This window comes from Vicugna pacos, chromosome 11 (assembly GCF_048564905.1).
Source record: "Vicugna pacos chromosome 11, VicPac4, whole genome shotgun sequence".
NCBI classification, from domain to species: domain Eukaryota; kingdom Metazoa; phylum Chordata; class Mammalia; order Artiodactyla; family Camelidae; genus Vicugna; species Vicugna pacos.
Genome location: NC_132997.1, coordinates 67204388 through 67227794, shown reverse-complemented (window position 1 = coordinate 67227794; position 23407 = coordinate 67204388). Strand labels below are relative to the sequence as shown.

The 23407-nt window shown below is 41.8% G+C and overlaps 1 long non-coding RNA gene across 1 annotated transcript in view; it reads right to left on the bottom strand.

Annotated features, from left to right (window-relative positions):
• The window catches only part of LOC116282422 (uncharacterized), a 129321-nt gene extending 113129 nt beyond the window's left edge, over positions 1 to 16192 (bottom strand). Inside the window, exons 1-2 of the long non-coding RNA XR_012078057.1 lie at positions 16114 to 16192; positions 1606 to 1696 (exon numbers count right to left, since the gene is read on the bottom strand). This is a non-coding gene — a long non-coding RNA (uncharacterized lncRNA). The remainder of the gene's footprint in view (positions 1 to 1605; positions 1697 to 16113) is intronic.
• Between the last annotated feature and the right edge of the window lie 7215 nt (positions 16193 to 23407).

Here is a 23407-nt window from a genome sequence, read left to right as displayed (position 1 = left end):
AGTTCCTCAATCTTGAGCACGTGTTTCAAAAGACTGGAGCCCAAGAAGAAAAATTCCCAAACTCATAACACATCGACGCAGAGCTGTTTTCAAGAATAGGGACCGAGTCATAACAGGTCTCCTCATCAGCCCTTCCTTTCATAACTCCAAAGATGTCAAACCTTTTTATGAGAAGAGTCCTTCCTACCAAGAATTAAACGTTACCCAGAAGCACGGCTGCGTCTGTACCCGAGGGCTAGGCTTCAAGTGGATGAAAGAAACCACCAACTGGAATTCAAGATTTCAACAGCGCGACGGGGAGAGAAAACCCCGGGCTGCCTCCCAGGACTCCACCCCAGTTTGCTTCAGGGCATCTGATGACATGGCTCCCTCTAAACGGGCCTGGGTTTCTTAATCAGAGCCAAAGGGCCCAGCTCCATTGCCAGGGTAACTCAGGGTCTTACAGGTTCTGTGCTCACTCTTCCCAGGCACGCCAGCCACTTCTGCTAAATGGCCCCTTCTCCTTCAAGACCCTCCCGTTGGCCCCTGGGCCGGGCTGGTTGGGCTCCTGTGAAGACAGCCTCCAGTAGGCAGTGCTCCTTAGGAAGTGCTGGTTGACGGGTGCTCGTCTGCTTTCTCAATTTTCATATCAAGCATATTACACAGCAGCAAAAAAAAAAAAAAGAAAAGAAAAGAAAAGAAATGCTGTTTCCTGGAAAGGGATCTGGTGGGGGAAGGGCCCAAACAGATTTCGTTCACCATGATGTGCCTTGAGATCAGATTCTGCTGGAAACCTGCCTCTGGAAGTCCTTCCCCTGAAAGGCTTGTGGCCAACTGTAACCCTAAGGCAGGGGTGCCATGGGGGCTGCCTTGCTTTGAGATGAGTATTACCTTACAATCCAAGATAGGTTTATGGTGGGTGGAGAACACCCATCTTTTTCAGCGTTTTCCTTTTTCAGATGCAAGAGGCAGTTTTCTCTATACCAGTCCATCTGCCTGCCATCAAAGGCCGAGCTGCAGGCTTCACAGCCTCTGCGGGGACCCGCCTACCCATATAGCCTCTCTGCCGCCCAGAGTCCTCATGTCCGAACCCAGGAATCCAAACTGAATAGTTCCTCTTATCCCTCTGAGACCCAGAAAGCCAGGGAGCTGCTCTTCTCCCCTCAAAACGCATTCAACTCTTAAAACGACTTCAAACTCGGAAAATGACACACATGAACTTGTTACCATGCTTTGTTTAATTTTTTTTTCCCCTCGGAAATATTCTTGTGGCCAAAAATAGAACATTTTCCATTCTGAGGAACAAGCAGCATCCATGGGAATTCAAGTAGTGCTTCATGCCTCTCCAGAAAATTCCTGCCAAACACGCACACTCATACACACACAAGCCGCTTGCAAGTCCTAAAAAGCTGCTTTCTGTAGGTACAGTGGGGTCAGGAGCCAAAAGTCCTCTGTTTATTTTCTATCCAAGAAAGTTACCAGAAAAGAGTGTGAGGGCATCTCAAGGACGCTCTATAGGGAAAGAAAAAAAATCTAACTTCATCAAGGGTGATGCTTTTGAAAATGGCCCCATTGTCCACCCCTCCTCCCGCCCACCACCATCCCAGAATTCCTCCCAAGACTTACTCCTCTAAGATTCCAAAGCTTGCCTCAGAACAGAGTTCATGGCCTTTATTCCAGCGAGATGATCAGCCGCGAGCTCTCTCTAAAGTTATTCCTGCGATAAAATCAGAAATGGCAAATTTAGGAAAATATTCTCAAGCTTCAATACCGAACAGTATGTACTGGCGAAGTCAGGCACGGGTGATGTCAGAATAGCAGTAATCCAGAAAATTATGCCACCAGCACAAGATACGGGAGCATTTTGTACACTGTTCTCAAAGTTTGTTATTCTCAGCACTGTGATAATCCTCATTAATGGAACTTACATGGCTAAAACATTTCATATTTTTATATTTGAACATGCAACCCGTTTTACACCCCCCGGCTCCTCCTCAACAGGGAATGGATTAGCAGTAAGATCTGCAGGGGCTACGTTTTTATGTGCAGCTGGAATTTGGTTACCATTGAGAAAAATAAAGAGTACTTTAAATTAATGATCTATTGCTGACACCAAAAGTAGGGAAGCCAATGAGCCAATGTAGAAAGAGTGAAAGAGAGGCCAAGGTGTGAGGAAAAGTATAAGACAGGAGGAGAAGAGGAAGTGAGAGATGGACAAGAATCAGAATGTCAGACAGGAAGGGTATAGCTCAGTGGCAGAGCACATGCTTAGCGTACACGTGGTCCTGGGTTCAATCCCCAGTACATCTGTTAAAAAAGAAAATTAAACCTCCCCCTGACCAAAAAAAAAAAAAAGAATCAGAATGTCAGACATTAATTGGTGTGGAGGCAAACAGAAGCAGGTTGATTGGTCCAAGATGGGCCACAAAGAAAGAGGCAGGCAGCGGGGTAGGGGGTATTGCCTACCGGTTAAAAGTCAGTTATTTACCAGCTGGATTACATTGGGCCAGTTCATCCCTCGGAGCCTCAATTCCCTCATGTATTAAACGGAAATAAGAGCCTTTTGTGGAGGCATGTGCAAATTAAATGAGTTAATATATAACATGCTTAGAAAAGTGTTTGGCGCCAAGTAAACATTCAACAAATGTTTTTACTAGTGAAAAATAAACATGTGGCACATGTACATCAAAGAACATCTGCTTATGAATTAGACCTCCAGCTATACTGTCCTTGAATTCTTCTAGTAGACACAGAAGCACGAAAATTACAAGGGAGCTGTGAGCCCAAGCAAGTGTTGGTGAAAGAAGGAGCTGTAAGGTAACAGCCCAGACGCTAACAAGTATTTGCGACTATGAGTGAGCGCCTGACGTTGAAAGAGACAGAGTTCATGGCTGCCAATTAGTCATCACCATTCTCTTTTAACTTCATTAGTTCATTCACTCAACAAACATTGCGCAAGCAACTCTTTCAGCCTGCACACACGGAGTTTGGCCGTAGCTTATCTTTCCAGCATTGTCGTGAGCCCCTTCCACCAATCTCACCACTCTGTGGCTGCACCAGGATAATTATTAGTCAATATACAGTCTTTATGATCCTTCCCCTGTGCATTTGCTTAGCCTGGATTTCTCTTTCCCTTTTCTTCAGTCTAGCAAGATACCAGTCATCCTTCCAGGCCAAATGTTGTAGGGTTTTTGTGTGGCTTCTTTTTCCTTCTCTCCCACCACCCCAAGGGATGACTCTTCCTCACCTAAGGCACACACCGTAAACACATATGCCTTGTCCCCCAAAGTTAATATGTGGAAGTTTTAATTTCCAGTGCTTCAGCATATCTGACCTTGTTTGGAAATAGGGTCTTCATAGAGGTAATCAAGTTAAAATGAGATCATGAGGATGGGCCCTAATCCAATATGACTGGTGTCCTTATAAAAAGGGGACTTTTAAACATAGAGACAGAGTTGCACAGAAGGAAGATAATGCTAAGAGATATGGAGGGATATCCCCTTGAAGGTGGATGACTGAATTGATGCACGTACAAGCCAACAAAGATGCCAAAGATTGCGGGTAAACCACCAGAAGCCAGGAGAGAGGCATGGAACAAATTCTCCCTTACAGCTCTCAAAAGGAACCAACCCCTGCCAACACCTCAATTCTGGACTTCTAGCCTCCAAAACTGTGGGACAATATGCCACTCAGCTTAAGGTACTGTATTATGGTGGCCCCAGGAGACTAGTCCACACCTCCATCACGGCAGCTGTGCTAGGTTTCCAGGCAGTCTCCGTGAGGCCGGGGCCTGAGTCTTATTTGACTTTGGATACTCAGGCCTCTAACAGCTTCCGGCAAGTCAAAGTAACTCTTTAAGAATCTACAGCCTAGGACTGTGGGCAGCAAACCACGGCTCATGGGTCAAATCCAGCCTACTGCCTGTTTTGGTAAATAAAGTTTTATTGGAACACAGCCACACTCGTCGTTGCTGTTTTGTCTATGGCTGATTTCACACTAAAACCGCAAAGCTGAGTAGCTGTAACAGAGGCCATATGGCCCACAAAGCCTAAAATATTTACTCTCTGGCTCTTTCCCCAAAAAGTTTATTGACCCCTAGTCTAGAAGAAAAGAAACGTGAATGAAGCACAGCAATGGGATGAAATAGATGCTACAACAATGCACAGACAGTACAGAAAAGGGAATGGTGGGCTGAATGAAAGTCTTCATAAAGAAGGTGACATCTGAAAACTAAGAGAGATTTTACTCAGAAATGGCAAAATACCTAATTTATTCACTCTACTGTGCTGTGTGGACTGATCATTTTCACACTGGTAGTTGCACAATAGTTAAGGGTTGGAACTGGAGCTGGCTGGGGGGAAAATGATGGTGGGTTCTGTTCTCTACACTTAGAGCTGGACTTGCCAAGAGAAGGTGCCCAACCATGGGATGCTGCCAAACGGTCTAGGTCGGAGACACAGATTTCGGTCAGACTCAGTACAATAAAGATGAAATTATCACTGGAGGAGAGAAGATTGCTCAGAAAAAGAGTGGGAAGTGAGGGGGGAAAGATGGCTGCACATGAAGTTCAAGGGAACTTCAGAACTGAAGAGGCAGGCCAAAGAAGAGAAAAAGACCCTGAAGGATTTGAGGAGAAGCCAAAAAGGAAGCAAAAACGGAGTTATGTCCCTGAGGCCCAGGGAGGGGAGGATTCAGCAGTTAAATGCTGCCAAAGGCCAGGAGGACCAATCCATCAGATGTAACAACCAAGAAGACACAAGGCCTGGTGACAGTGATTTCAATTGCTCGTCACTGTCACAAATTATCCCTCACACTACATCATAAAGAAGAGCACACCAGTCATTGTCAAGAGAAAAAAAAAATGAAGAGTGTGAGAAAAGGAAAGAAGAATTAAAGATGAAAGAAAAACCACAGAAATTGAAGATAACTGGTTTGAAATTAATACCTCATAAAATGTAAGTGTTATACTCTCTGTGTATAGATTTTATCCTTATCTAAATTCAACAGGACTGAAAGTCAAGTGCATAGAAGCTATTCCTTGAAAGAACCCAGCCAATTAAACAACTGACTTGAAGCACATTAACAGGTATGAGGTAATCACAGATACAAATTATTGACCAGGTACTGTGCTGGCTACTTTGCACAGATCACCTCATTTGATCCCCACTAAAACCCTATGGAGGGAATTATAGTAAAGTAGAATCTGTTTTTTTTTTTTCCAGGTGAGGATATGGAGGCTCAGAAAGGTCCCACAACTGCACACCTTCCTGGGAAGAAACAAGAACAGAGGGCACAGGAGAGGGAAGGAGACCGGAGCCAGTATTTACTGAGTGCTTATTCTGTGGAAGTATTTCAGTAAGAATTTTACATATTTTGGTTCATGTAAGCCTCACAATAACCTATGTGGAAGAGCGGATGATAAGGAAATGAACTTGGAGAGGTTCAATGCTGTGCCAAAGGTCAAAACTGAGTGAAAGGCTTCTTGGTTTTACAAAGAAATCCTTCAGAGTTCAGAAATGAATGACATACTGAGTTATTTGAAGGTGAGAGCAAGTCCAAGTCAATGCTAGAATAATGCAAAGTAACCCCAGGTGCCTTTTAAGACAGTTCTGAAGGGCTCCTCCGACCACAAAGGATAACAGGACCCCCAGCTTCTGCAGCCACACGCCCAGAAGAGGGACATGTCTTGAATGGGCTGCAGTGGCTTTAAGCTCCTCCTCCTTGAAATAAGAGGTGGAGTCAGACAATCCTAAAGTTTCTTCCAATATTAAAAGTCAGTGTTTCCCAGCATATGATAGCAACCAACAGGTAGGAGTATTCAGTCAATGTTTATTAAACAAGCAATTCAACTGTTACTAAGGAAGACCCTACAGTAAAGATTTTTGGAAAAGCTCCCGATTGTCCAAATTGTCCCTTTCCTAATTTTGGAGGACTTTCATTCTGCTAGGTTTTCACTCACTGCTTTATACGGCTCCCGATGCAGTATAAGGTTCCTGGTCCATGCCCTCACTCTACCCTCGTGGATGCGTTCATTTCACCAACAAAAAATCCTTCTCTGAAATATAGGTGGATGTAGAAGATGATCTGGAAATAATTGAGCATGATAAAAAAAAAAAAAGGAAAGGAAAGCCTTCTGCTTAAGAACAACTGATGTTCTTAATGCCTCACGGAAGACGAGGAAATAGATTACTTGTTCTTTACCATGGGTCTGATTAAGGATTTGGATTCTTCATTGTTGACAGTGGTAAAATAAAATAAAGCCCTCATACCCTGCTGATGGAAGGGCTCACTGCTTCTGGAAAGCAATCTGGCAATTCTTATCATGAGATTTAAAATAAGTCAAGCCCTTTAACTCAGGATTATCCTTCTAAGGATATAAATTTAGGAAAATCACCAGAAAAGCAGACTGAGAGCAGTACAGTGTATTGCCTAATCTCCGGATGTATAGCGTATGTATTCTAATGCTCACTAGTCATGGAGCTTTGGACGAGCTACTTAGCCTGTCTGTGCCCTGGGTTTCTCAGAAATGGAGATGATAATGGTCTCTGTATCATGGAGTTGTTAAAGGGATTAAGTGAGTTATTAAACGTAACACTTTTTACGTACATTTTCTCATTTATTCCTCATCAAACTCCACAAGGAAGGCAAGAAAAATGTTGGCCTAACCTGGTTAGTAATAAGCATTCAACTAAATGTAGTCTTTTTTTTTTATTACCACGGACATTACAAAGGCACAAAGATGTTCATCGTAATATTATTCACTCTAGTGAAAATTTGTCAAAAATTAAATGTTCAATAATAAGAGAATGGTTAAATAAATATTTCCATGTGATAAAATATGCAGCTATTTTAAATGTTTTCCAAAACAGCATGGTATTGGCACATAAATGGACACACAGATCAATGGAACAGGATAGAATCCAGAAATAAACCCACACATTTACGGTCAATTAATCTACAACAAAGAAGGCAAGAATATACAATGGAGAAAAGACAGTCTCTTCAATAAGTGGTGCTGGGAAAACTGGACAGTTACATGTAAAAGAATAAAATTAGAACATTCTAGCACAGGGAAATATACACAAAATGTTATGATAAATCACAGAGAAAAAAATGTGACAATGAGTGTGTGTATGTCCATGAATGACTGAAAAATTGTGCTGAACACTGGAATTTGACACAACATTGTAAAATGATTATAAATCAATAAAAAATGTTAAAAAAAATTAGAACATTCTTCAACACCATATATAAAAATAAACTCAAAATGGATTAAAGACCTAAATGTAAGAAAGGATACTATAAAACTCCTAGGGGAAAACATAGGCAGGACACTCTGACATAAATCGCAGCAATATTTTTTGGATCCATCTCTTATAGCGATGGAAACAAAAGCAAAAATAAACAATGGGACCTAATTAGACTTAAAAGCTTTTGCACAGCAAAGGAAACCATAAACAGAACAAAAAGACAACATACAGAATGAGAGAAAACATTTGCAAACCACGCAACCAAAAAGGGATTAATTTCCAAAATATACAAACAGCTCATACAGCTCAATATCAAAAAAACAAACAATGAAAAAATGGGCAGAAGACCTAAATAGACACTTCTCCAAAGAGGACACACAGATGGCCAACAGGTCCATAAAAAAATGCTCTACATCACTTATTATTAAAGAAATACAACTCAAAATCACAATGAGGTATCACTTCACACCAGTCAGAACGGCTGTCATCAAAAAGTCTACAAAAAGTAAACACTGGAGAGGGTGTGGTGAAAAGGGAGCCCTCCTACACTGTTGGTGGGAATGTAATTGGTAAATTACCATGAAAGACAGTATGGCGATTCCTTTAAAAACTAAAAATAGATTTACCATATGATCCAGCAATCCTGCTCCTGGGCATTTACCTGGAGAAAATGCTAAGTTGAAAAGATACATGCATCCCAATGTTCACAGCAGCACTATTTATAACAGCCAAGACATAGAAGCAACCTAAGTGTCCATTAACAGATGACTGGATAAAGAAAATGTGGTATATATATACAAGGGAATACTACTCAGCCATAAAAAAGAATGAAATAAAGCCATCTGCAGCAACATGGATGGACCTAGAGATTATCATACTAAATGAAGTAAGTCAGACAAAGACAAATATCATATGATGTCACTTATATGTGGTATCTTAAAAAAATGACACAAATGAGCTTATCTACAAAACATAAAGAGACTCACAGACATAGGAAACAAACCTATGGTTACCTAAGGGGAAAGGGATGGGATAGGGGGATAAATTTGGGATTTGGGATTAACAGATAAACACTACTATATATAAAACAGATAAACAACAAAGACCTACTGTATAGCACAGGGATTTTCAGTATCTTGTAATAATTTATAATGGAATACATTATATATAGAGAGAGAGATAGATAACTGAATCACTTTACTGTACACCTGAAACATTGTAAATTAACTATACCTCAATAAAAAAATGAAAATTAAAAAAAATGCTTTCCAAAGAAGTAATTGAAATGGAAAAAATTTCGGCAAATAATGTTAGGTGGAAAAGGAGGCTATGACATTGTATGTACCATATGATCCCAATTTCGACATGACATTGTAGTGAATAAGGCCGTCTTCACCCAAATCCTTTCGTTGGAGCACGTAGCCCTCCCCAGCTGCTGCAGATATCACTGTTGATAGCTCACAGCTGCATCCCTCCCTGGGCATTGTTCTTGGCCCTAGGAAATAGACTTATCCAAAATTAGCCCCCTTCAGGGGGCCAATGACTTGCTGATGCAGGGAGACAAAAGGTCCACCCACTTACCTCAATTTGGAACCGCTCTGAAAGGCCATCCCAGCTCTGGCTCCCCCATGCAATCAGCGGAGTCTCAGTGGCAATCGCATTTGGAGTCGAAGTCTCCCTCTGCAGGGTCCTCCCTCACTTTCTTACAGGGGCGTCTCCTGAGACCACCCACTCAATAAACATTTATGCAATTTTTTCCTCTGTTTCCAGGGAACCCAATCGAAGATATTTTACATCAAAATATCATGAGGGAATACCTCTCTGATGACATTCCTGGATCTTCCAAATTCTCTACAATGAGTCTATATTAGTCAATATAAATGACTAAAATGACATTGTTTTAAAAGAGGCAGGCTCCTCCCTGCAGTGTTGAAATTAATTAAGCCCATGAATTTCAATGCATAGATTTTCTTTTTTCTTCTTCATCTCAGACTAGGCTCATCTTTACAGACAGGTAAATATTTTAACTTAAGTAACAGCACTAGTAAGTGATGAGTCTAGGTTAGACACACAGGCACACACTTCGGAGTATACAGTGCCTCAACCTGGCCAACAACGTGGTTGATCCGTACATCCCAACAATGCTTCCATGGCTTAAAATGTAACTCCTTTGCCTTGGAGAACCATCTTCATACATGGTGCTAATTACTAGCCACGTGGGAAAACCAGCCTCCTTGCCGTGTAACAGTACATCAGTGTTTTATTTTTATTAATCTCATCCATCTGTCCACTCACACCACTGTCCACTCAGGTTTGCTTCTGAACACCACTGAAAGGCCAAAAAGACACAATTCTTCCTCAAAGGATTAAGTTTCTCTCTTCATTGGAGATATTCAAAAACATGTGCCAGAGACTATGAAGGCAGCTTCAAAAGAGGAGGCCTTAAAAGATCTTGAGTAATGATACATCCTTGGAATAAGGGCTCAGCCGAACAGAGTAGCTCCTTGGAGAGGACAAGGAGCTTGCCTGTATCGGCTTTGGGTGTCTGTTTAAAACAAAATCCACTATGTAACTTTTAGAGTCACTTTTATGGTCAACGTAATCGTCTATTTCTAATATCGCAAATTGTCTATCAACAGCTTGGGTTAACAAGTAATAATAAAATTTTAGAAGTAACTGTTTGAGTCAGACTTTGTACTTGTAGGTACAGTACATCTCCACCTATGGATAAATGCCAAATGAGGCCACAAAAGGCCCTCAAGATCCACAGAAGCTGGAGGTGAAGGAAAGCAGCTTGTCGAAAACTTCCAGTCAAGCAGTATAAATTATCCTCAGATAAGCGTTAATGTAACAGCTAATAACTGGGGGAAAAAAAGCTTTTAGCTTTACATTTTTTGTATCATCAGTTTTACTATCATGAAAATATGCAATGTTCTTCATCAGTAGCAATCAGACATTTGTTTTTCCCACCAGAAACGTCAAATTCAGCCTGATGTAGGTTCTCTAGGCAAAAGACTCCATATTTAGAGAGGACACCCTATGTGGAGTCTAGGAAAACCGCTTGTTTTTAAAATGGCAGTCTTCTTAGTGGGCCCAAGTCTGGGAGTCTATCTCAAGAATGCAATCAGAAATGTAGGAAAATCTTCAAACACGAAGATGTTATCACAGTGCTATTATTTCTTTATAATAACACTGGAAGTAAGCTAAATACTTAATACTAGGGAAATGGTTGAGTCAATTGCTATATTTAATGTTTCTGAAGACTTTATAAAAATAAGGAAAAAATATAAAAATCAGTCATAGTGTTCAATGAACGAAGCAGAGTATAAAATGTAAGCTATATGAAAACTATATACAAGATAAGTAAGAGGGAAAAATCGACTTGAAGGAGAAACAACAAAATGCCATCCATGAGTGGATGTCTTAGAATAGTGAGGTTACACTTGATTTTCTTCCTTCCTCTCACTTATCTGCATGTTACAGACTCTCTTTAATGGGACGCAAATTATAAACTTTATAACAACAGAAAGAAGAAGGGGAGGAAGGAGAGGAGAGAGCAGTTACCCCTTCATTCTGGTTTCTGAGGTGATTAGGGAAACAAAATCTGAGGCATCACTGAAATCGGGCACCAGGCTAGGAGGATAGAAGGCAGAAAAATCAGCAATGGAATAAACCTAACAGAATACATTAAAATAAAGGTGAAAGGGTAACTACAGTGAGAATTTGCATTAGGATAGCATTTTAAAATGTTAGCCGGTATGATTTTTCTTGCATTGCTTTTCACTAGACCTTTTTTTTTTTAACACCCCCACCTCCCACTTTTTTTTTAATTTGTTTTTTCACCAGACCTTTCATTCAGTCAGCTGTGCGTTCTGAGACACCTGTTCAGAAAGGAGGGAAAACCACACATCTGTCCTTGGCTTGGGTCTTAGAGTCCCAAGCCCCTGAGAAGCTGGAAGAATTCGGGGCACGGAGTAAGAGAGGTTTGCTGATCGTCAAGACCAGAAAGCACTGCCCAGACTAGGACAAAAGGGAGAGCTGGAGCAGAAGCCAAGGGAGTTGCAACGCTGGTGGGTCCCCAGCAGTGGGTCCCAGAACCCAGTTGTGCAGGAATGGGTAGGGAGAGACCACAAACCCTACACAGCCTGGGGGGTGTTTAATGCCCTTTTCCCAGGTAGAGCCAGGAAAGCTGCAAGATGCCAGAACAGAAAAGGTGACATGGCAGAGATGAGCCACCCAAAGTAGCTGCGGGATACCCCCATTCCAAAGTGATGCAGAGGAGAAGCTGGATTCCTGCATGTCCAAGAGCAGCTCCGGAGAAGTAAAGTTGATCCAGTGCCCAGCCACTCGGCAGGACATGTAGAGGCAGAGTACCCTTCATGCTCCAGGAAGCCCAATGAGTAGCCCAGGACCTTACCAGCCTCAAAGAGTTTCTGTGTCCAGCAAGGTGTAACTGAAGCCTTCTTGATCCAGCAGAAAGAGCCATCTAGATCTTAAAGGGCACTGAGACGAGAATGAAAAGGATCAGAAATGATCTGCGTGGCCTGATGACCAGGATGAGACAGAATGGCTGCAGGCACAGATAGAAAAGCATGCTCAACAAATGCCCTGCCCCCAGTCAAGATGGTGGCCATACATAAGCCCCCAGAAAATGCAACGTAATCATGGGGTAGGTGGTGCTGGACTGAATGAAATTTAACTTCTAATATCCAAAGGAGTGAGAGCTCGAATGAGATAGTAGCTATTATTTCATTGATACCAAGAAGCCATCGATTGTAAAATGCATCATTAATTTCTGTACCACTAAGAAAGATGCCAATTAATCTCTGAAAGAATGCTTTTTTATCACTTAGACTCTTTGTTTTATAACTTGCTGAAAAAGCTCTTCTAGATTTGTTGGGACATAGATTTTTTACTATGTGTCACTCTTATGTATATACAAAAAAGAAAATTGGTCAAGAAATTCTTGAAATTAGCTTCACATTCAGAGTCTAACTCTTCTGAATCAATGTTCGTATTTTTCTGCACAATACTGTCTTCTGTGTTGATGATGAAACATTTCTTACAATAGCCCCCACTACTGGCTCCAGGTTTTCTCTCATGATATTGCCACCCATTCTGAAATGTTTAATGTAGGTACATTCTTGCTTGGCGTGTACTAACAGGCAATGCCTTTTTATATAACTCAGTAACAAAATATCTCAGAGTTTCAAAAACTTGCAGTAATCTGCCTCTATTACCCTGTAAGAGGCTGTCTGCTTTACAGTGATTCCTCAAAAATATATATTTGCTTTACTGATATCATATTTACTCCCCCGCTCTGCTTCCAAACCTTTCTGTTAACTACCACTTTTCATTTCAATACAGAAACTTAGGGTGATCTTTTTGAAAACATTTCAAAGAGCAGCTAAACTCCACTTGGGTAATACTAACGATGCATATAATTCAACAGAAGGGACAGTAATATAAACCCCTATGACCACGTTCAGACATGCACAGGCAACAGCAATCACATCAGCACTGTCACTAGAGATTCAAAGATGCCATCAATTATCAAATCCTGATTTCAGAGATGTCAGTGTATGAAAAGGCGTATATTAGGATTAATAAAGTACGGTAATTTGAATTAAAGAAACAGTTTAAAGTACATATCGTGCACACCTGAGCTTGTAAAACCAAGGTCTGCCTATTACCCAGGTGCAAGGGTCTCCCGTCACAGCAGTGGGAAACCACGGCCGCAGGTTAAAGGTGTCCAGCTCAGAGCACACAAGCAGGCTGGCCATAGGATAAGGTCCAAAGTCCTTAAACCAGTGTGGCCTCGTGACATCTGGCAGGAATTGGTTAAGCAGAAATAGCACCCCTGAACTGCTGACATGAACAGGGAGGTTTTATAGTTTCCCAGAGGAAGTGTCACAGCAACCATTTTTCAGTACCTTCAAATAATTCATTTTTCAGCCCGGCCCTTAACCAGGCAGTGAGTCTTGCTGACAAAAGCAGATTATAACCTTCCCTTTATGGTATGGCTGTAGCGCAGTACACAAATGAAACAAAACAAACTGATGAGCAAAAGGGACTAACAGAGAGCATGGGCATGTGGTTGACAGCTTGGCCTTGGAGTTCAAACGACATGGGTTTGAGTCCCAGAGCTGCTCCTATTTCTGTACTGTAAGTCACTTAACCTCTGCGTGGCAGGGATTATCTGGATAATTCACTAAAGCCATTTCTTCTTCCCCAGCAGATAACAAGACCATGCAGCCCAGCCCCCTTGCACTTAATTGGAGCCATGTAATTGATTTCTGGCCAATGGAATTTGAGCAAAAGGACTACACCCCTTCTAGGCCTGCAGTCAAAGTCCTTCTGTTTGATCCTTTACACCCTCTCTCCTTTCTCTTATCAATGCCACCAGACTCGGGGACCTAAGAGAGGATTCTGACACACTAAAGGATGGTGGCACCTTCATATGGAAGGAGCCTGAATCCCTGAATAACTGTGTGGACAAGACACCCTTGGCCACCAAACTCCATGGACAGTAATGTGAGCAAAAAACCAGGCTTTGCCTGTTACAATAGTTATCCCACTCTGTTTAATACATGCTGTATTTCTTCAGGGTCCTCCTCTACGGCAAAGATTAAATTGGTTACTTAAGGGACTCAGCGCAATGCCCAGCACACAGCAAGTACTAAGTGGTGACTATGTTATCATTACTATTGATTTTGTCACTGCTATTGCTGGGGCCAGGAATGCAGCTAGAGGATTCTAACAGGCAGGAGGCTTTTTGCAGCATATAGTAGAGGGAAGTAAAACTTCTATAAATATCAACTGATGCAGGCTGTATTTAAAGTGAAATTTGAACAATCACCTTTTCAGAGACTGAGAAGAATCTGCAAAGAGTAATAAAGACCCTGAAACAAGGAAGTGACGGATTCCGAGCAGGGGGAGCAGGTCAGGGACCAGTGTCAGACTCAGAAGGAGGTCAGCAGGAGCTGGGAGAAGAGGAATCTGGATCAAGCCAGAACAGAAACTGCTCCCTGCGCCACCCTGGGCAATGGTTCTCAGCAGTTCCTCAGGAAGGAGGAAGTGGCCATTGTCACCAAAATTCTACTCCCTGAATACATAATAGTTCAGTTACTATAGACTATTGAGTAGTTTTTTCTTAATCACATGATTTCATCATCCTCATCTGGCTCCTTTATGTTTCCACACTTCCTCAGTCAGCAGACCCCTCCGGGCACTGCGACCAGGACACACCTCCACTGCAGTTTGGAGTCAATTCTGGTAAGTAAGTGGCTCCTCCGATTCAAACTCAGCTTTAACGAGCTATATTTCTAGCTGTGTATGCCATGCATTCTGCTAGCATTTGAGACTTTCCCCAGTCTTGTCATTTGTTCATTCACTCATTCATTCAAGAAACATTGACTGAGCACCTACCACGTGGCAGGTACTACGTCAGCTATTAGATACACAGCAATAGCAAAACAAATAAATGTCTAATTGTGTATGTGGAAAAAGTGCTCTGAATGTGAAAAAAAAAGGAAATTACGATGTTCTGATGGGGAGGAACAAAAAGGACTCCATTTAGAGAGATCCTCCAGGAAAACCTACCTGAGGACAGGATAATTAAATCATTTCGTACATATGCCTTGTTTCTTCAATAGACTGTCAACGCCCTTGAGACAGGGATTCCCACAGCCCTTGGCCATGTCCCCACACGTAATAGAGGCTCATTAAATTTATAAATGAGCCTTCTCCTCTCCTAGACAGCAGCAGCCCGATTCTGAGTTTTGACCTTGCCTTTACTCCTCTCCTCCGTCCATCTGTTGCTCTCCATTCATCAGCAGAGCAAGCTTCAAGGAGATGCCCACATTTTTCTACAGCCTTATTCTTTTGTTAGATGTGCCCCCCTGGCCTCTCAGGCAAGCCTAGTCTTTGTGGTACCCATAAAGCTTGAGGATGTTGAGAATAGTCTTTTGGGGGGGAGGGGGGGGAGGAAATATTTTATATCATGTATTTAATGATGGATTTCTATCCAGAAAAAAAAGAACTCTTACAACTCAAAAATAAAAAGATAGCTAATTCATTTTTAATTGACCAAAGGAAATGAACAGACATTTTCCAAATGGCCGATAAGTACATTAAAAGCTATATATCACTAACCATCAGGGAAATGCAAGTCAAAACCGTAAGACATCACTTCACACCTACCAGGATATCATTTTAAAAATGCACAAATAACAAGTGTAAGCAAAGATGTGGAGAAATCCAACCCCATCACATTGCCGTTGGAAATGTACCACTTCTGAAAGCTTGGCAATTCTCAAAATGTTAAGCATAGTAGTTACCATATATTTCAGCCATTCCACCTGCATGTACCCAAGAGAAATAAAAACTTAAATCCATACAAAAACTTGTACATAAATGTTCACAGCAGCATTATTTCTAATAGCCAAAAGGTGGAAACAACCCTAATGTCCATCAACTGATGGACAGATAAAATGTAGTATATCCAAATAATAGAATATTAGTCAGCAATAAAAAAGAACTAAGTATAGCTGACCCTTGAGCAATGACCCTCCAAGCATTCAAAAATTCACGCATAATTTTACAGTCTGCCCTTCAAACCCGGTTCCCATCTGCAGAGTCTACCACCTGCAGGTCACGTGGTACGTGTGTAAGTGGCTGCACACGTCAAACCCCTGCTGTCCAACGTCAGACAGCAGATACTTCCCACAAAAGAAGCATCTGGAGTGTGGACGGCTGCACAACGACGTGAACACACTGAATGCCACTGCGCTATATGGCTCAAATGGGAACTTCTATACCACAGATACTTTACCATAGGAAAATACTAATTTCAATACATCATTTGGGGGCATTTGAGTCTTACCGGTACGCTGCTGCCCACCCGAACCCCGGGTCACGGGGCACCGACCGGGCGGAGCAGGTCTGAAGCAGCCCGGCCCCGCCACCGCCACTCACGCCGCGGAGGAACAGCCGCGGCCACCCGCCCCGGGCGCGCGCGCGCTGCGGACACGCGCACGCGCACGCGCACGCCGGCGCCCACGCACTCGGGACCAGGCCTGACAGGTGCCATCCCTCGGACATCGGCCTTAGACGCAGGCGCAGGGACGCCAGGGTGGTTTACAGAACCATCGCATCTTTAGGAGGACTGTCTATGGCCCAGTCTCTCTTAACCCACTGTCTTAAAATACAGAAACCCAACAGTCAGTCATGATTAAAGGGAAAAATCAAACAGTAATAATGCTCCGGAGACACCAAGAGTATTACGAAAAGGAAGTGTTTAAGTGGAAAATACTCAGCTTTGGAACTAAAACTACAGGCATCTGAACTCAAGTATGAAACCCAGTTAAGGGATGTGAGAAATGGTAAGAAGCTCTTTTGCCATTGAATCAAGTCTCTGGCAAAAGATCCTTGATGAATCCAAATTCGCACTGGGATTTGAAACTTTCCATGCTCTTGTATTTCATCAGCTGCTTTGAGTTACTTTTAAAGAAACACATTTTTAATGAGAAATTTTTGACAGAGAATGCGGTGCAGATGTAATTCTTTGGAACAATTATTTCCTTTGTCGATGCCCTTCTTTTTTCCACAGTACCCGCTTGCAAGTAAATGAAACAGCAATTAAAACTCTAAATTCACTCAGAATTACTGTCCCATCGATCACCTTCAGAGATCCTCCAAATGTCATTGTGGAAAGAAATGTCTTAGCAGAAATGCAATGTGATGTGCAGAAGGCCTTAGATTTTTCTATCTGAGAGTCATAAATTGATAATATACAGGAAACTTTTAAGTGATTCAACAATTTTCACAATGGAATTAAAATCTAAGGCTATAGACCATAGGATAACTTAATTCTCTCTGGGGAAAAAAAAGACTGGGGTGTTGTTTGGTTTTTTGGTTTGTTTGGTTTTTGTTTTTGTTTTTGTTTTTTTGACATGTTTATACATATAACAAGTACACTGAAGAATTTAGTGACATATATATTACTGCCATAGACCAATACACTTCCCCCAGTGCAGACATGAAACATTCAGCCTAATTTAGCCATGACATAAGTGATCCTTCTCAGTCTTCCCCTGAGACAGGCTGTGTTTAAATCTGATGTGAACTCATCAATTGAATCTCTGAAGCTTCTTACAGTGATTCAAGAATGGCCTTCCCTCCCCATCACTTCTTCCTCCTCCTCCTTCCACCTCCCCACTTTCCTGAAAGGCACCATCATCCTTCCAGCAACACACACAAGCAACTTCCAAGAGCAACTCAGACTGATTCTTTTCATGGCCCATTTGAGCCATTTATTTGTCTTTTTTTCTTTTCCCCCTCATTGGCTCCCTTCTTGTTCTCTTTTTATTAAAACTACATTATTCTCTTATTCTCTTTCACCAGGTCTCTGGACTTCCACTTCCTTCTCACACCAATCCTCACAACACATTGCTTCCAAGTTAATATTCCTAAGGGCAGCTGACGGAATGACTCCCCTGTTAATGAAGCTCTGCTGCTCACTTTGCCTGCCTTGGATGCAGCACAGGATTTCATGTCCAGTTACCTTTCTGGTGCAACGTGCATTGTCCCCTGTCGCGTCCTCTTAGCGCCCCAGGCGAATGGAATTGTTCTTAGTTTTCTGTAAACACAGCATACTTGACCCTCTCCACATCTTCAGTCATGCTGTTTTCTCCACAGAAGGGCATTCCTCTTGTGTCCGCATGTCCAAATCCTATCCACCCTTCCAGTCCCAATTTGAGAAAAACTGCTCCATGAATTGGGCCTTGAAAGATAGGCTCCGTAGGAATCCTAGAATGTCCAGAAAATTCCTGGCTCTGACTTCTACCACGTTCAAGCCATCTCCTCCTCCACTAAGCTGAAATTAGAAATAGCTGCCTAATACGCCCACTCCATACAACTCATTCTCACCTTTTGTTCTTTTGTTCTGTTTACCAAAGAACTGAGTGGCATTGTCACCATGAGCAGTTCTGGAGGTGTAAGTGGTGGAGGTGGGTAAACAGTCCACCCAGCATCATTTGTAAACAATTCCTCGTGACATGGAAGCATTAGATGAAACCTCCTTGAGAGGACAGAAGATGGCCAGGCCTCATGGGTAGGAGTGTGGAGAGATCTCAACCTGGGTATTAAACTGTAAATCCTCAAGTTCTGGGCATTCATAGCCTGCACCAAGAAATTCATTCTCCCATCCTACAGGTTTCCTGGAAGGTGGGCAGATGAGGAGCAACTGTTCAAGGATAAAGATAGTGTTTTAAATTTTCGAATGCCTCCCAAAGGTAGACGTCCCATATTGTCAGTGTTTGGGGCCAGGTCTTTGGATTGCAAGAATTCTCCAACTAATGCATATAAAGGGTGGGCATTATGAGACTACATAAGGATCTCGCTGAAGCCCAAGAACAGGAAACTATATAACACATCCTGGTGCCTCGTGAGAAGCACTGCTGGGAACCACCAGGAACCAAGGTCAGTTTGTTTCTTAGGACTTTCCTGCTTTTCTCAGGATATCTGTTCTCTTTATGATCTGTTGTCCTCTGTTTCTTCCGAGTCTTTCTTCTCTTATAATTTCACATTTTATGTGGCTCCTTAAGACTTCTCTTGTCCAACTTGACCTACGATCTCCATGTTTGTTCCCTAACCAGCTCAGTCTCTTAGTTCCCCAATCCCACCTGACTGAGAGGGCAATGTGACCCATCCAAAAACACTTTGAGCAAGGTCACTGGCTAGCCTAAGTCAGGTCCCTCCCAGCCTGCTAGTGTTTATGTGATAGGATGGTGTTAAAGAAATATACATATGGGAAAGGAAGAGCTAAATAATCATTATTTACAGCTAATATGATTGTCTACATAAAACCCAAGCAAATAAACCAAGGAATTTCCAGAACACATATGAGAGGAGATATGACTAGTACAAGATCAACACACACGATTTAACAGAATCTCTAATCATCTGTAGTAATCAGTTAGAAAGTTCAAAGAAGAAAGACACTATTCATAATAGCCACTGAAAAACCCAGTAGGAAACATTCAAGAACTATATGAATAAGATAAAAGGAAACCTAAATAAATGGAGCTATGCCATTGTTTTAAGTGCAAATATACAATTTTTTAAAGTTACTTAAAATGCCAACAAAAACTTTTCTGGAACTTGAAAAACTGATTCCAGATTTTGTATGAAGGAAAATGAATGCGAGAAGCCAAGACCTTTTAAAAATAACAGCCTCGAGTAACTTGACAAATCCTAAAAAGCTAAGGTAAGATGTTAGCATTAGCTAATGAATAGAGACATGGCTTACTGAAGCAAAATATTCAAAAACACTGTATATGTGGGAATTTAAAATGTTATAAAGGTGACATTTCAGATCAGTAGGGAAAAGATAGTCATGGCATTGTGACAAATGGATATTCACTAGGTCACTACCCCATGCCATGCTAAAAATAAATTCCAGATAGATTATAAAAAATGAAATACTTAAAAATAAAATTCAAGTTTAAAAAACAGAAAGTATCTTTTTCTAATATTATGACAGAAAACTCAGAAGCCAAAAATAATGGCATTTGATTATATAAAAAGGTTAAACATGTGTATAATAATAGCATAAAAATGTTAAAAGACATTCAGAAGACTGAGGGACCATACAACCAACAATGAATTACTACTTACAATTCAAAAGAAGCAATTACAAATAAGTAGGGGAAAGCCAGACCACTCACTTGAAAGTAAGCAAAAGATTAAAACACGCAGTCACGTAAGAAATAAAACGGACGACCAACGTGAGATTTGCTCAAACACGCTAGGCATCATGACAATGAACTTAAAACAGCAAAAAGGTATTTATTTTCTCTCAGATAGAAAGAATTTAAAAGATTAATAACATCCAATATCAGCAAAGCCATTTTTTTTAAAAACCTTACTATTGGAAGTAAAATTTAAAAACCATGACAAAACCCTTTTGTGGAACAAGTTGGAAACGTATGACTAGCATTTCCACAACTGGTGAAAACACAAAGAAGCTTGAATAAAAATATGAATTGAAGTAATTTTTTTAATTTTAGCACATCAGTTCGATAGACTCAAGCACACTGACTTCAAAGGCACTGCTCTTTCCATTCCTCACTGCTGAAAATGGCTAGAGTTCATCCCAGAACTGGGGGGTAGGGGGGTGATTTTTCAGCTTTTGTTGCTAAGAGTCCAGGATCTAAGAGGTAGAGAAAACAGTAAGAGCAGAACTCATTGCCCCATTGCCCAGACTCAGTAGCGGCTTAGATATTCCAAGGTCAGATCGGAGAGCCAGTGCCAACCAGATGGCCTCAGCATAAACACTACTCTAACAATCCTGCTTCCAGTGGATGGAAAGAAATTGTACAATTTAATGAAACTCCTGGCTATGGGTACAACTCAATTTAACAAGCATTTACATAGACACTGCAGGGGGTTAGGCACTGGGGACACAGGGATGAGTCAGAGGCAATGTGTGACCTCTAGGAATTGACATCTTTGTTTTTGTTTTCTACTCCAGATTCTTAGTGATAATTATGATTCCCTGGGCAAAAGCTAATTACTCTAAACCAGTGATCCTCACAGTGAGGTCCTGGGAACAGCAGCATCATCATCTCCTAAGAAACTTGTTAGAAATGCAGGTTCTCAGGCCCCACTCCACACCTACTGAATCAAAATCTCTGGGAGTGGGGTCCAGCCAGCGAGCCTGATGTACACTGAAGTTTGAGAACCATTACCCTATATTAAACACCAAACAATGCCTAGGTAGTTTTCTTTATAAAAATTTTGCTTAAGATCCTAGTGAATACAGAAGCAACCACTGTATAATTTGTACAGGCTATTTAATTATAAAATGGTGGGACACATTTTGCACATATGACTTCTGGAAATATCCCATTGTCATAGACCTATCCTGTATGGAATGTTCCTCTGGCAGAAACATGTATTCATTCACTGCTAGATCAATGCATGATTATTTCTTGAGCTCCTATTATTTTTCTGACACTACCAGATAATGTCACATTGAGCAGCATTATACATACAGCTTTCTTTTTCCTGATTAATTCCATGGGATAAATTTCCAGGCATAGGATAATTATATTGGGGGGGGAGAACAGGAACATCTTTATAGTTCTTAATGCCTGTTGCCATGCTGCCTTCCAAATGGGTTTGTCCTCAAATGATGCCAGCTGTCCTGTGAATGTAAGTTTCATCGCCAACTTCCCCACACAGGGCATAATCATTCCATTTTCATGTGTTTGAAATGTTGCCTCAAGGCTGCTCTATTCTACTTTCTTTGTTTTCTAATGAGGTCGTAGATTTTTCCCATGTGTTTCTTTAATATTCACATTGCCTCTTGTGTGACTCATCTGTGGATGATTTCTTGGTTATCAGAGATGCTGCTTTAAAAAATATTCACTTAAGAAGTTCCTACTGGACCCAGGAGACAGAATCGCATTCCAGGTATGTTCCAAGTGTGTAAGCATGTGGAATTAAGCATCTAAAAGTAAGGAATCCCTCATCTGAGCCATCGGTAGAGCTTCTATAAAAGCATCTTTTTGAATTTTTTTCAGGGCTGCTGTTTCCCATATGGAGTCTGTGTAACTAGAAAAAAAAAAAGATGTCTTTTCTTGGGGTTGCAGTCCAATTCCCTGTCCCTGGGCATGAGACGTGGTGAACAGAGGGTTTCAGTCCTCATTCACTCTCTGACGCGGGCACCCTTGAGCAGTGAACAATCTGCTTGACCTTATCCTACCGCTCCTGAGCCTGTCATTTCAAGTTCCTATGTGAAACCCCAGAGTTTCTGAAAACCAGAGCGAGGCAGGAGGGAACCTGCCATTTCCTCATTTCTATGGCCTAAGCTTCTTCTTGGTGACTTCAGGCTTGAGAAGTGGCTCCACCACTTCTACTTGTCTTTTCTGTGGTTTAGAAGGAAGCTCTGGCTTAAGCAGACAGGGCACATTAGTAAGGACCCAGGAGCTGGAGGGCACCTCCTGCCGCAGATCTTCCAAGTGCTGCGTGTGGCACCGTTTCCATCGGTGAGAAGTGGGGCAGACTGCCAAGTCAAAGGAGTTCCCTTCCCCTCAGCTTTGGCATGTTCAGGGAACTTTCCTTCCCTACATAACCTGGACTTATGACCCACTGAAACAATGTACAATAATAAAAATATTTATTGTCTTAAAGTTGCTAAATTCGGGGGTAATTTGTTATATAGAAGAGACGACTAGTAGAAGTGAAATTATTGAAGTGTGGTGTTGGGTGCACAAGGAGTTCATTACAGTCATTGCTCGGTGTTTGTGGAGGATCGGTTCCAAGACCGCCTGCGGATACCAAACTCCATGGATGCTCAAGTCCCTTATATAAAATTGAGCTCAGACAATGTCTTTTTCTGAAGCCGTCCCCCCCACACAGATGTTCGTACCACCTGTTCCACAGGGTTTGCTGTAGAGAGCCAGCACTGATACCATAATCACTGTTTACGCATCTCTCTCCCAGCGGCCATCAGTGACCTCACTAGCCCCCTGCTCTACTCTGTGCTGCAGAGAACTATTTCTCCAGGCTCCTTTCCCTCTAGTTCTGGATAGGACTAGAATGGAATTCCATTTCACCATTGGAAGACACTGGTGAAAGATTAGAAAGTTGGAAGCTGGGGGAGTTGGGATATTTTTCCCTCCTCCTCCTCCAGTTTCTCTGATGTTCCTAAAAATGTCCCTCGATGCTACCCTCTAAACCCATTCCCACAGTCAGGCCCCGCCATGGTTCTAGCCATGGTTGCAGACCCCTCCACACTGCCCTCCTGGGCTCTGGCAACACTGCCTCCCTCAAACACGCCTCACCGCGCACCCCACCCCCATGCTTCTGCCCTGAGGCAGTAGCAGTTTTCTGCTCTTACTATTCCGTCACCATCGCCTTTGCCATCTCAGTTTTTCCCTGATTGTGTAACCATACCCCTGTATTAAATTCCCTCTAAACTATAGAGTGATTCAGTTTTACAGAGCAGATCTGACTCATATATATACCCCCTTCTAATCAAGATCCTTCAAGTAGGAACCATGTATGCAATCACTGTAATAATAACTGTTCATTTAAAGAATGAATAGCCCTATTAAGTAAGCTATGTCTTAAGCAACAGTCATACACCTATAAATCTATATATTAGAGGA